The 14,252-nt window shown below is 38.1% G+C and overlaps 1 pseudogene; it reads left to right on the forward strand.

Moving 5' to 3' along the window:
- LOC127439773 (sushi domain-containing protein 2-like) overlaps window positions 1-14,252 on the forward strand; it is a 28,340-nt pseudogene that overhangs the window by 120 nt on the left and 13,968 nt on the right.

The following is a 14,252-nucleotide window of genomic DNA, read 5'->3' on the forward strand; positions in this document are numbered from 1 at the left end:
GCATGTTTCTTTTAGTAATTTCATATCGATTGATGCTCTGATTAATTAGTCCATCACAGTAAGCTGGGCCCTGCTTACAAAATCACTCTGGGCAATGCCACGCAGTGGCAGTACTATGGCACTCCTAACGTCAGCGGGGATTTTTGGATGTTATGGATTGCATCTCTAATAAAAGCAGAGAGAGTGAATGTCGAGCTGTGGGGTTACAATGAATCTAGTGAGTATAGTACAGTTGAGTAATTCAAAGTGAGCTGTTAAAATGAGTAACACATAGTATATATATATATATATATATATATATATATATATATATATATATATATATATATATATATATATATATATAAATTTATATAATGTATATATAGCCCAAATATATATTAAATAGCAGTAAGGTTAAAATATTAACAGTTATTTCACAATTTCTCGTAGCCTGTCAAGGGTCATATTTCACCCTAAAATAAAAAAATAAAAATGAAATTATAATTTTGCATATATAAAATTAATATTTTAGGACCATAGAGTGTTTTTACTGTGACACTTACAAATGACTTATTTTGGGGGTTTAATATGTCCCAGACATTTTCGTTGGATTCACACAAATAAACATTTTTTTTTTGGTTTTGTTTTGTTAAGCATGGTGACTAAAAATGTTAATAGTAGCCTACATGCCCCTATGTAGAAAGAGCAAACATAAGATACTGTATATAAAATATTATTATGATGATAACAGGATAGGCATATTCTGATAACTGGAAGGCGGAGTGGAAGTATCTGTACACCGTGGGCAGAGATGCGCCCAACAATGGTATTTTCAGTTTCACCCCAAAGCCCGCAGAAAAGTCATACTCACTTTGGGACGGATCAGCCCGAGCACCAAACCAGACGGAGCTCGGTAAGAACTCATATTTAAGTTATATGCACTTTTTTCTTGTTTTGTGTTTTGTTTTGGTTTTTGTTTGGTTATTGTTTTGAATATTTTTATTATGTGTACATAAAGAAAAGTTAATTGCTACAGACTCTACACTACCAGTCATAAGTTATTCTCTATTATTACTATTTCACACATTTTAGAATAACAGTAAAAATAAAAAATAAAAAACATCCCATATTATAGCTTTTGTAAAGTCACCAGTGTTTACCTAGTTTACAGCTCTGCAGACTCTGGGCAATTCATGCAAAGGTACAATTTATTTTTATCTACCAAAATAATTGTAAGCATTTAAGTCTTTAGATAAGAAAAAAAATTGACGATCATGAGACATAAATTCAGTCGAGTATGTCCAAATGTTTGACTGGTAGTGTAGCTGCTTAATAGGTACACATTTTACAATATGCCAAAGTATTAGGATTCAGCGAGGACAGTGTGAGAGCTCTGTTAAGATGTTGTTTTTATGTGCAGGGATGTGAACGCCATGTGGAGTAGAGCACATGCGGTGGCCTGGCATCTAGAGGAGGCGTTCTGAAAGGACTCAGCAAGCTGGGCCCAGTTTTATTTGGGATGAAGAGGAGAAAGCGATGCCCAGCTTTCAGACGGAGATCATCAATTGTCCCTCCATGCAGGCTCAGGCTCACACTGACAGTGGACAATGCCCAGATCTGCATTGTTCACTTTTGGACACCACAGTTTACTCTGTGCTACTAGTCACTATCCACCAATCACAGATTCAGATTAGTAAATGGTGTAAAACAGCTTTAATGTGATAAAGATAATGTGATTTAACAAAGTTTCTCATGCAGGTAGTAATGAAGTTGTGTGTTCACATTTCAGACTGATTATGGATGCGATATGGATACAGGCAGTTTCTGCATCTGCCACCCACTGCGTCAGAGCCATACAGGACAGGCAAGATATCATCAGAATTTTCATTGAAATATATAGGTTTTTAATGATCCATGGCGATATGGATATCTAGAAGGCAGGGTGGCCGATAGCTGATATAATGCCTGTATATGTAATACAATTTAATGATAGTAAATAAAATATAGACAAAGCTTAAATTAATTTAAATGAACACTTATGCTTCTTAATTTTTACTCAAAATTAACGAAAACATATTTGAAAACAGAAGATTTGCAATATCCATTGACAAGGTTGTCAGAAGATTTTGGAACTGACGCTATGCGGGATGTTATCAGTTGATACAGTTATCAAATCATAATTTCAAGTAAGTTGATAATTTGGCTAGATATCTGTCTGGCCAATTTAACAGTCTATCACTATTTTGAATATTATATTACACTGATATCTAAGCTGCCTGTGGGGAGAAAATACATATTAAAGTGTAGAGAGTCTCTAAAACATTATATAAATACATATAGATAAACATTAATAATAAATGTATTCTTTTAACTAGATAGGTAAAGTTTGAGGACAAACTTTGATGTTGATTGAGAAAGCCAATCTGAAAGTTTGAAAAAGCTTTAAATTTTTAAAACAGCTTTGTTAGTTTGAAGATAGCGTGAAGTTTAAGGATAGATAGATAGATAGATAGATAGATAGATAGATAGATAGATAGATAGAAAAGACAGACAGATAGATAGTTGCTAGGGTATTCTGGGTGGTCGTTAGGGTGTTGCTAGGTGGTTGATAAGGTGTTCTGGGTGGTCACTAGGGTGTTGCTGAGGTGTTCTGGGTGGTAACTAGGGTGTTGCTAGAAGGTTGCTAGGCAGTTGCTAGGGTGTTCTGAGTGGTCTCTAGGGCATTGCCAGGTGGTTGCTAGGGTGTTCCACCTGGTTTCTAGGGAGTGGATGTTTTAGCACTTAGCTAGGTGTTGCTAACATGTATTAGCACTTAGCTAGTCATTGCTAATATGTTTTAGCTCTTAGCTAGGCGTTGTCAGCATGTTTTAGCACTCAGGTGTTGCTAGCATGTGTTATCATTTTGCTAGCATGTTTCTAGCATGTTTTAGCTCTTAGCTAGGTGTTGATAGCATATTTTAGCACTTAGTTAGGTGTTACCATGTTTTAGCATGTTGCTAGCATGTTTCTGGCATGTTTTAGCATGTTGCTAGCATGTTTTAGCATGTTACTAGCATGTTGCTTTACAGCAGGGGTGTCAAACATATGAAATCATCTCTGGCCCGCGGGATGATTTGCGGAAAAAATAAAGAAGTAATGTTTGAAAACATTCACGTTGATTTAGCCTGTAACTTAGGTAAGATGTATTCATACTATTATTTTATTAGCAGAACAGATAAACAGCAGAACAGATAAACATTTAAATTTGTGGTGTTGCATGTAGCTATGTTATAGTTTGCATGATCAGTGGAATTTCTTTTAATTACGTGGGCATTCAGCGCTCGCATAGTCACGCGTATCAGCGAACGTGGCTCGAACGTGACACGAGTTCCATGGCCACACATTTCCACAGTGAAGTTTCTCTCATGGAAATAATGACAACATGGACAGGTCCAAGGATAAATATTAGATGTAATAACTGTTATTCATTTTAAGCAGGTGTCAGTTTCTTGGCATTTATGTTCGGTTTAAGATGGTTTATTGAGGCTAAAGCTCCAGCCAAAGAGCGAGCGGTTCTCTTTTTTCTTGTAAATATTATTGCTTGATTCCATTCCCTTACGTCACAGCCAACTAATAATACCAATTGACATTTTAAAAACATGTCCATGCACGAAAGCCAGAACCAAGGAGGTCTAATACAAAGAAAAAGCTAATATTAATATCTATCTAATATTTGCGATTTAAATTTTGTTTCCAATAAATTTTGTTTCGTATGGGTACACGGTTACTTTTCAAAACTTGATCCTACATTAAATGCTCAAGCAGCCTAATTTACACTTAGAAAACTTCTGATGTTGCTATAACAATGCAAACAGCACTTACCAATTTGCTTGAAGTGAAAATCAGCCCTCCTTTCCTGTTTAATTAATCAATCGCATGATCATGCAGAACATCTCAGGTTTTTAAATCCATAAGGATCTCTTTCTCAACAGCAATAACAGCACTGATGACAGCCGAATCGTCAGCATCTCGCGCTCTTTGCTTTCAAATTACGTACATCACTTAATGCGTGATTGCGTCACTCAAGGCCAGCTAGAAGGCCTCGACTGGGACATATCCTAAAGACCACACCCACCAAGAACAAATAATCAATCTGATTGGCTGATGAATCTGACAATCTGACTTTAGATGCCCATTCATTTGCACTGTTGCAGAAATTTTGAAGGCCTGATGGGGTGGAACTCAGACTCATGTGCTGCTTCGGCCAAGGAGCATGGCTTCGTGAAACAGTTGTCACACTTTGCTTGTAAGCATCGAGGAATAAATTCTGATTGGATAAACTGTTTTGTTTTTTGCTATTCGTTTGTAGATGAATTAGGAGTGGAAAGCAATTTAAAATACATAGGCAAAAAGGTGAATGAGAATGAAAGGATGAAAAAATATTTATTCATTAGGCATGTTACGCCAGCAGAGAAGGCTTTGCTGGTCCTGAGAAATCACCACTGCTTAATTCCAAACATTTGTGGCTGAACCATACAAACTTAGCAAATGACTTGCAGCGATATTAATGAATTGTCATGTGTGTCATCATAATTCACTACAGCTTCAGAAGTGGTGTTTGATATACCTTTATGAATGACCAAATGAGCTGATAAAAAAAATCAAAGTGGCTGGTGAAATTGGGCATTCACAGCCACTGTGGCTGGTGGGCAAATGTTTTTTTTATCCTTTTACCCCAGTGTTAGCTATGAAAACAGCATCTTTCTATTTTCCTGCTCCAATTTTTGCTGATCTACCAGCGTCACTAAAGAAATAATATTTTACCCAAGTTATGAGATTGCAGTCTGAATTGAATGTGGTAACATAAAAAAGCATGCACCGTGAAATAACACCAAAACACTGTGCCTTTCTATTGCGTTGTGTTCGCTCCCTGTACTCAACAACAAACACGATGTCTGGTTTAGTCAGATTCGTTACTAAATGACTCTTATGAGCCGGTACTTTTAAAACAGTGATTCACCAGGTCACGAGTTCTCGTTTTAAATCACTTTGACAAATCCTTCAATGAATGAACTTACTGAATTACTTGGAAGGGCTGAATGAATGTGATTTTCTGCAAGTTGCTCTCAGTCATGTTGAAATATTTTGAGTACAAAGTTCATAAAATATGATAAATTATTTTTTAAAGCTAATTAATAATGTTAATGCATCATTTTAAATGTAGCTTGAATCCTCTAAAGGAGTTATTGTAGGAAAAAGTTTTCACACCTTGAATGGAAGTCAACGGGAAATTGGACCTGTTCCGAAATTCTGTAATTAATATCCGTTAGAAAAATATTAGCATACCAAGTCAGAACAGGTAGAAAGTCTATGCAGAATTTGGTGGCTGTAGCTCGAAAGCTCTAGGAGGAGATACAGACAGAAATTTTAAAAATAATAATACGCTTAAATAGAATAACAGTATGTTGGCCAACATAATAAAACATTAGTTTATAATAATAAATATTATTAAAACTTATTGGGTCACACTTTATATTAGGTGGCCTTAACTACTACAGTATGTATTAATATTAAATACATACAAGACTATGTATTTACTGTGTAACTACATGTTGTTCTGCAAAATGCTGCATTTGCTGCTACTGAGGTTGAGGTATGGGTAGGTTTAGGAGTAAGGGTAGGGGTAGGGTTAGGATTAGGGGTTAGAGTTAGGTTTTGGGGTAAGGGTTGGGTTAGGGGTAAAGTTAACAGTATAACTACAAAGGTAATTACTTTAAATGTAATTACAATGCAACAACATGTATATTCATAATAAGTACATTGTATCAAATGGTTAAGTACATAGTAGTTAAGGCCACCTAATATAAAGTGGGTCCACTTATTGTGCTACCAATTTTTAGTTATGCAAAATATATTGTATGATCATATTTTGGATATTTTTTTATGTGTGTATCTAGCAGGAATTAAAAACAGTTCAAGGAACGAAAAGGAAAACCGAAGGCCAAAGGGTTTATCACAGTAAATCTTTGGAACTACACCATTTCATGTTGCCCTAAAAAATTAAAAATGTGCTTTGATCCTGCGGGAAACTGCTGCATCACACATTTCTTTGCCTAATTACCCGTTGTGGATGTCGCATGTATAATTATTACATACAGTATACATGCACGGTTAATCCAGATACAAAGAAAACGTTATCAGAGGTAAAAAAGTTCATTTCTCAGTTGTTTCCAACTCTTCACTGAATTATTGTTAGATATGATGCATTAATACAGATTTGATGCTGCCAGGTTTGGACTGAGAAGCAGATCTGTAAATAAAAGGATACTTACATTTACATTTGGCAGACGCTTTTATCCAAAGCGACTTACAGTGCCATTATTACAGGGACAGTCACCCTGGAGCAACCTGGAGTTAAGTGTCTTGCTCAAGGACACTATGGTGATGGCTGCGTGGATTGAACCAACAACCTTCTGCTTACTAGTTCAATGCTTTAGTCCACTACACCACCACTACTTCCTAAATGATACTTAACTGTTAATTAACTGCATGTTATGATTTCTATGCCGATCAATCCACCACACAGGGGAAAAAAAGTATTGCTTATTTTCGCTTATTTTGGTGAGGCAAGTGGCTTATTTTGGGCTTATTTTTCCAAACTAGGTTGCTTGTTTCTCTTACGAGATCTGGCAACACTGCAATTGGTATTTCACCCACCCCTTAGCACAGAGTACTGTCATTTTAGAAAGAACATTATTAACCGTTCTTTTATTTTGTTCTAACCGGTAACCTTTTGGAAAGGAGGCTGCGGAACTTTTGAACCGGAATGAAAATATACAGTTTTTGCTCAGAATGAACCGAAATAAAAAATATTTAGTTTTTAGACCCTGGTAACTAGTAATTTAATGGAAATTAAACTGAATTTCTGAATAAATGAATTTAAAACAACTTCTTTTACTGATCTCGTGTGAATTCTACTTAGAATGAGAGATGGAGTCATTGATAACACATTTTAATGTCATATTAGTTGAAGTTTTACATGTAGTCTTGAGCATCCTCATATTTAAATGCTACTCTAGACACCTCCCACAATAGCGTGGCGGTGTCTGAATGTTCGCAAACAGTATGTTGTTGCTCAACTGGCTCTGACCGAAGAACAAAGAAGCACTTCGCCGTGAGTGTGCCGGTGCCTTTGTTCTCACAAAGACAGTCAGACACACTGTCAGATAGATAGATGGATAGATGGATGGATGGATAGAGAGATAGATAGATTGATCCCATTTGAAAATCCCTTCAGTGTAATTATACATTGTCTTATGTGTCTTATTTGCGTTTTACTTTTATCATCCGCTATGCGAAAACCGTAATTCCGTTCAATTTGAAAATATATAACAACAATTGACCCTTCGCTAAGCCCTGCCTTAAAAGTGCTTCTGACCAATCCTGTTTTAGCAACTTTTGCCCTGCTGCCATTACTCTGACACATGTTTACTATTCTCCAATGATAGCCTATGGAAGTAATGTGTGTTTGAGTACTTTTAAGTGGGATTTCATCAAAATAAAAATAAAAACGTTTTGCCGGGTCATTTGTAATAGTGACACAAGAGGATACCCGCAGTGTTTTTCTATCTTTTAAAAAAATAATCTTTAAATAAATCTGGAGAACAGCATGTTATGGATTAAACTGTCAGCTCTCATTCCCAAATGAACATATAACATCTGCAACAACACCTACATTTGCTCCAAGGTAAATTAAAGATGATAACTAAATGTTAATTCATTTATGTATTGGTTGAAGTCATAGTAAAAGCGATAGTAAATAAACAGTTCACAGCATCAAATGAGTGTTATGAGACATTATAAACAGCTCTGCTCACTTATGCTAATGTGACTGGATGTGTAATTGCGATTTAATGAAGTTTATCTCTTTTCAAGTGACTGTAAGAATCGTTTGCCTTAATTCTGATTCAGAGTCTCCACAGTTTTTAATTAAATTACTGAGCAATTTAACTATTTCTTTTACAAAACACTCCAGATAAATATGCATACAATGTCACTCTTCATACCAGCCCATGGAAAAATATGATCCATTCCATTTATGAGAATATTTTTGCCAAAAACCGTGCTATCCACGGCAATCTCCCATACGTTCCAATGGGGAGTTCTGCAGAGCTTGTCAGAGCGAGCAACCATAGCTAAGGGGGCGGGACTTAGCGAAAGTTCAATTGAGTCAGAACAGTCTGAAGGTCTGTGCCAAGTTTGGTGGATGTACCGTAGATTGAAAGCTTTTGGAGGAGTTACATTTGATCATTTTGGCCTTGGTTTAGGGATTTTGGAAAACTGCTAAACCATGTCTGTAGAATAACAGTATGTTGGCTTTGTCAAGGCAGCATAATTAGGTTCACTGTGGGTATAAAAATGTATCTATGCAGTCTTGGTTGACCTCTAGGCTTCGGCTCCGACTAGGATTTCTTGAAGACTCTTGCAGAAACGCTAGTTTATAAAGTGATCCTTTTCCCCCCGTTTTTCATCAGCTGCTGTTCTCAGCATCCCCCACTTCATGACTTTTGATGGCGTGGCTTTCACCTTCAATGGGAAAGGAGAGTACCATCTTGTTCAGTCCTCAACCTTTCAGCTGTCTGTGCAAGGCAGTACTAAGCCAATGAAATTCGAGAACGGTTGGTTTTGTAACATTTCATATGAAGGATGTATTGAATCAGAACTCTTATTGCAACTCAACCGAATTGATTGTACTTTCAGGTTCTGTTGCTATGGCAACATGGCTCTGTTCAGTTGCCATGAAGGAGGAAGACTCTGATGTCATTGAGGTAGGTCTTGCAGACCAAGCTGGTCATCTACAGGTGTTAATGAACCAACAGGTGCTTTCTTTCTCCGAGCAAAAATGGATAGACCTGAAAGGTAAGACTGGGACCTGTTTATTTTAGTCATATTAGATTATGTAATCTTTAATACGTTTGGCCCACTGATATTCACTAAATCCAAAGAGATTAATGATGCTTTGCATACTAATTTAATTTACTTAATGTTCTCAATAAGCATAGACAGACTTATATCTAGTTATGTTATTTGTTTGTGCATGCCGTTCATCTGTTTCATCTTTGTGAGTTTTACAATCTCTGTTGTGTCTTTTCCAGGTGTTTTTGTTTTTCCCCTAACTCGACTAATGTGACTGTGATGTTTCCGTCTGGGGCTGGAGTAGGGGTCAGGGGAGGTGGAGGTGGAGGGGTAATTACCCTTACTGTTCTCCTGCCCCAAAACTTTCACAACAACACACAGTGGCTGCTTTGTACAATGAATGATGACCCTGAAGAAGATTTTACCTCTAGTAATGGTGTGATCATTCCCACAAACAACAGTGCACAGGCAGGGTTGGGAGGGTTACTTTTGAAATGTATTCCACTACAGATTACAGAATACATGCTGTAAAATGTCATTTGTAACATATTCCGTTAGATTACTCAAGGTCAGTAACATATTCTAAATACTTTGGATTACTTCTTCAGTACTGGTAGATTTTTTTCACTTGTTTTGACTATAAAAACTCTGCCAGTACAGTAAGACAAAATACACATGTTAAAAATACATTCTCTGAAAAACCTAAATATCTTATGCAGTGTTGTTTCTAAAACAAGATAAATAAAACTGATCTTGTTTTAAGGATTTTTAGATATTTTTACAGGAAAACAATACAAAAATTATTATCAAGAATACGATTTTTGCCCTAATATCAAAGATCTTACTAGAAAAAATAAATTATGATCCAACGTGAATTTTCTTGATAAAAAAAATATGATCGTGCCTGGTAACATGTGCATGTAAAATGGCTAGAAATAGCAGTTTAACAGCGTAAAGCTGACAATTTACACAAGGTTTATTTCTATTTCTTCTGCTCCAAACTTACTTCAAACTTACTTCTCTGTCCGCTCGTTTGAATGTAACACATCATAAGAAGGTGTTTCATCACTGTTCAAATGCACTTTGTATCGCATCATTTATATGTATAAATTTTTCCATGTGGGGGGGTGGAGGGGAGTGTTCCTGTCCCCGTCAGTAGTGTTTGCAGGCCAGGGCCCCCCGTGATAGCGATCTCCCCATTGGTAGCGATCTCCGGGGGACTGTGCTGGTTGCACCGGGGGGTGGGGGTGGTAGGACCGATCAATGCGGGCCCCCCAAAGCCCTAAGGACGGCCCTGGTATGAACCAACAGAGCTGAGATCTTCTAAAATTCTTTGATTGTGTTCTGCTGAAGAAAGTCATAGACATCAAGGATGGCATGAAGGTGAGTAAATTGTGAGAATTTTCATTTTTTAGTGAACTATCCCTTTAATAGTGGTGTTGCAATGCTGGTGAATAGTAGCCAGAAACACTGTCAAGAATATTTTAGCACAGTGTCGTGTCTGCATCGCATGTTTCTGGTTATCCAATTCTATTCTATTTATAAAATATCATTTTTAAGCTATGTTTTGGGGCTCATATAAGAAGTCACTAATGTTTAGTCACACAAATACATTGAAATACAGATGTCACTTAAACTCATGCTCAGACACATGGTGAATATTAAACTGATCAGCACATGACAAAGGTGCATGATGGAATCAGGCCACAGAGACGGAGCAGGGACTGGCACATCACCACAACCAAGTGTCATTGGGGTTCCACAGCAATTACAGAAACTTTCAACTTCAATTACATTTAATTGCACTCTGGTTCAAGAACAGCTGCAAACATGACAGAACAATTAAAGTTAATCTGTTTGAGTGCAGGATTTAATTAAAATATGCTATAAAATGGCTTTAGAAGTTTAAAAAACATGACAGATCACCAAGGGGAAACATGAAATAATCTCTTAAAATTTTTTTTTAATTCAAGCTTGAGTTGAAGTCTACTGCCTACTCCATTTTCATAAAATTCATTGGGTCTCATTCATTCAGGAAATGTTTATTTTTATATATTATTTAGGGCTTTAATTAATCTAATTAATTAATCTAATTAATCACATATCACAATTTACTGAGAAAGGTCCCCAAATAAATAAAATGTAGTGTATAATAAATGAAATAATTTTAAATATAATTTATAATAAATATTATAATTCATATACTGTACATGAATGTTACACTTTTATAGCACTTTTCTGACACTACACTCAAAGCACTTTACATAAAGAACAGGGGACTCTCCTCAACCACCACCAGTGTGCAGCATCCACCTGGATGATGCAATGGCAAAAGACCTTATTCACGTTAGCGCCATCTTTGATTTTTAATGGGAATGACAATGAGGCTGTGAGGGATAGACAGTACAATCTCTTCAATGGCACGCACTGTATAAAGGTCCTAGATCACATTTGATTTTCCACAACTGATGTTGTCTGGAGTTCTTTGTATATTGAATGTTCTTGGACAGATATTTTATGAAGGTTTTGTTTGCAGAATGATCCAAAAGCATTTTAAACTGCAATACAGCCCACTGAAGAGACTGTTAGTCTATCCCTCACAGCCTCGTTGTCATTCCCATTAAAAATCAAAGATGCCGCTAGAGTATATAAGGTCTAAGTAAGTGCACCAGTACACTCACCACACACCAGTTATTGGTGGTGAGGAGAGAGTAGTGACAGAGCCAATTCATGGATGGGGATAATTAGGAGACCATGACTGATAAGGGCCAATGGGGGTAATTTGACCAAGACACCAGGGTTAAACCTCTACTCTTTGCGAGAAGTGTCCTGGGATTTTTTTTATTTTTTTTTTAATGACCATAGAGAGTCAGGACCTCACTTTAACGTCTCATCCGAAGGACGGTGCCTTTTTAGAGTATAGTGTCCCTGTCAGAGTGATAAAGTTTACCGAACAAATTGGAAAAAATCCGGTCATCTCATTTTGATGTTTATCTTGTTTATCTTGCTCTGATGGACTATGCATAATTATGTGATATAATAATGACACAAAATGAACGAAAAATGTTTGTTCTGTTTAGCTGCTGTTCTATATAGGCTATACACTAATCAACCACAACATTAAAACCACTGACAGGTGAAGTGAATAACATTAATTATTTCATTACAATGACACCTGTCAAGGGGTGGGATATAATAAGCAGCAAGTGAACTGTCAGTTCTTGAATTTCATGTGTTGGAAGCAGGAAAAATTGGCAAGCGTATGGATCTGAGTGACTTTGACAAGGGCCAAATTGTGATGGCTAGATGACTGGGTCAGAGCATCTCCAAAACGGCAGGTCTTGTGGGGTGTTCCCGGTATGCAGTGGTTAGTACCTACCAAAAGTGATCCAAGGAAGGACAACCGGTGAACCGGTGACAGGGTCATGGGCGCCCAAGACTCATTGATGCGCATGGGGAGCGAAGGTTAGCTCGTCTGGTCCGATCCCACAGAAGAGCTACTGTAGCACAAATTGCTGAAAAACATAATGCTGGCCACGATAGAAAAGTGTCAGAACACTCAGTGCATCGCAGCTTGCTGCATATGAGGCTGCGTAGCTGCAGACCGGTCAGAGTGCCCATGCTGACCCATGTTCACCGCTGAAAGTGCCTACAATGGGCATGTGAGTGTCAGAACTGGACCATGGAGCAATGGAAGAAGGTGGCCTGGTCTGATGAATCATGTTTTCTTTTAGATAATTTGAATGGCCGGGTGCATGTGCATCGTTAACCTGGGGAAGAGATGGCAGCAGGATGCACTATGGGAAGATGGCAGGCCGGTGGAGGCAGTGTGATGCTCTGGGCAATGTTTTGCTGGGAAACCATGGGTCCTGGCATTCATGTGGATGTTACTTTGACATGTACCACCTACCTAAAGATTGTTGCAGACTACATACACCCCTTCATAGCAATGGTATTCCCTGATGGCAGTGGCCTCTTTCAGCAGGATAACCCTGCCACACTGCAAAAATTGTTCAGGAATGGTTTGAGGAACATGACAAAGAGTTCAAGGTGTTGACTTGGCCTCCAAATTCCCCAGATCTCAATCTGATTGAGCATCTTTGGGATGTGCTGGACCAACAAGTCCGATCCATGGAGGCCCCGCCTCGCAGCTTACAGGACTTAAAGGATCTGCTGCTAATGACTTGGTGCCAGATACCACAGGACACCTTCAGAGGTCTTGTGGAGTCCATGCCTTGACGGGTCAGAGCTGTTTTGGCAGTACGAGGGGGACTTCCACGATATTAGGTTGGTGGTTTTAATGTTGTGGAATTAGCGTCTAAAAAACCCCCCACACACACATTCAACTAGGGGGGAAAGTAAAAAAAAAAAACCTGCAATTTGCCACATATCTTTACATTTACAAAGAAATATTAAAATAACAAAAATTGTTAGGTTGTGTGTCGAGGGCTAGGTGATATGAATAATATGCTTCTCATCTGACACATGCATCTGTGTTTCATGTGAGTGTCGTGCGTGTGAGCGAGTCCAACAGGCCGCCCGCTATTTACAGGGAAGTGCAGAGCAGGATAACTCTCGCTACTTTATAATGTTTGACCCATGAAAACTCTGAGAGAAAAATGTCTCCACAGAACGGGACCACTCCCAAGCAAGTCAAGAAAATGAAGAGGGGCTTGTTATTAAAACAGGTGCAACATCTGGTGTGGGTTTAAGGATAGCACATTTGGCTTTACTCCAAGTTCTTGCTGTGCGTCCTCATTTGAATGAAGGTAAGAACAAATTTATGTATGTAGTGTAAGCACCTGTTGAGAATCTAGTGGAAATTTTGCGAAAGATCTTTTTCTGTGCACCAAAGTAAGAACACTTTAGAACAATTAATAAATGAGACCCTGTGTTTTTCTTCAACAGGGGCCATTACGAATGAAACTTCACTGTTTACAAATGACTCAACGCACATCTTGAATGAATATTACTATACTCCGAAGCATGATCCGTCTTTCATCCCAAACTTTTCTGTGACTGAGGACCCAGAGGATCCATTGCTGGAGCCGATGTTGAGGATGTGTTCAGGAGAGGGGGAGCAGTTCTGTGAATATGATGCGCTGAGCATGAGCAGTCTAGAACAAGGCAATGCCACACTGCTGTCCTACCGTAGTCCCTACCGTAGTCACACGTCCACCAAAAAAGCTCTGGAACCTGGTGAGCGTCTTCTAAAAAAAACTTTGAGGGGTGGCCTGGGTAGCTCAGCGAGTATTGACGCTGACTAGCCCCCCTGGAGTCATGAGTTCGAATCCAGGGTGTGCTGAGTGATTCCAGCCAGATCTCCTAAGCAACCAAATTGGCCCGTTTGCTAGGGAGGGTGGAGTCAGATGGGG

Source organism: Myxocyprinus asiaticus, chromosome 4, assembly GCF_019703515.2.
Source record: "Myxocyprinus asiaticus isolate MX2 ecotype Aquarium Trade chromosome 4, UBuf_Myxa_2, whole genome shotgun sequence".
NCBI classification, from domain to species: Eukaryota; Metazoa; Chordata; class Actinopteri; order Cypriniformes; family Catostomidae; genus Myxocyprinus; species Myxocyprinus asiaticus.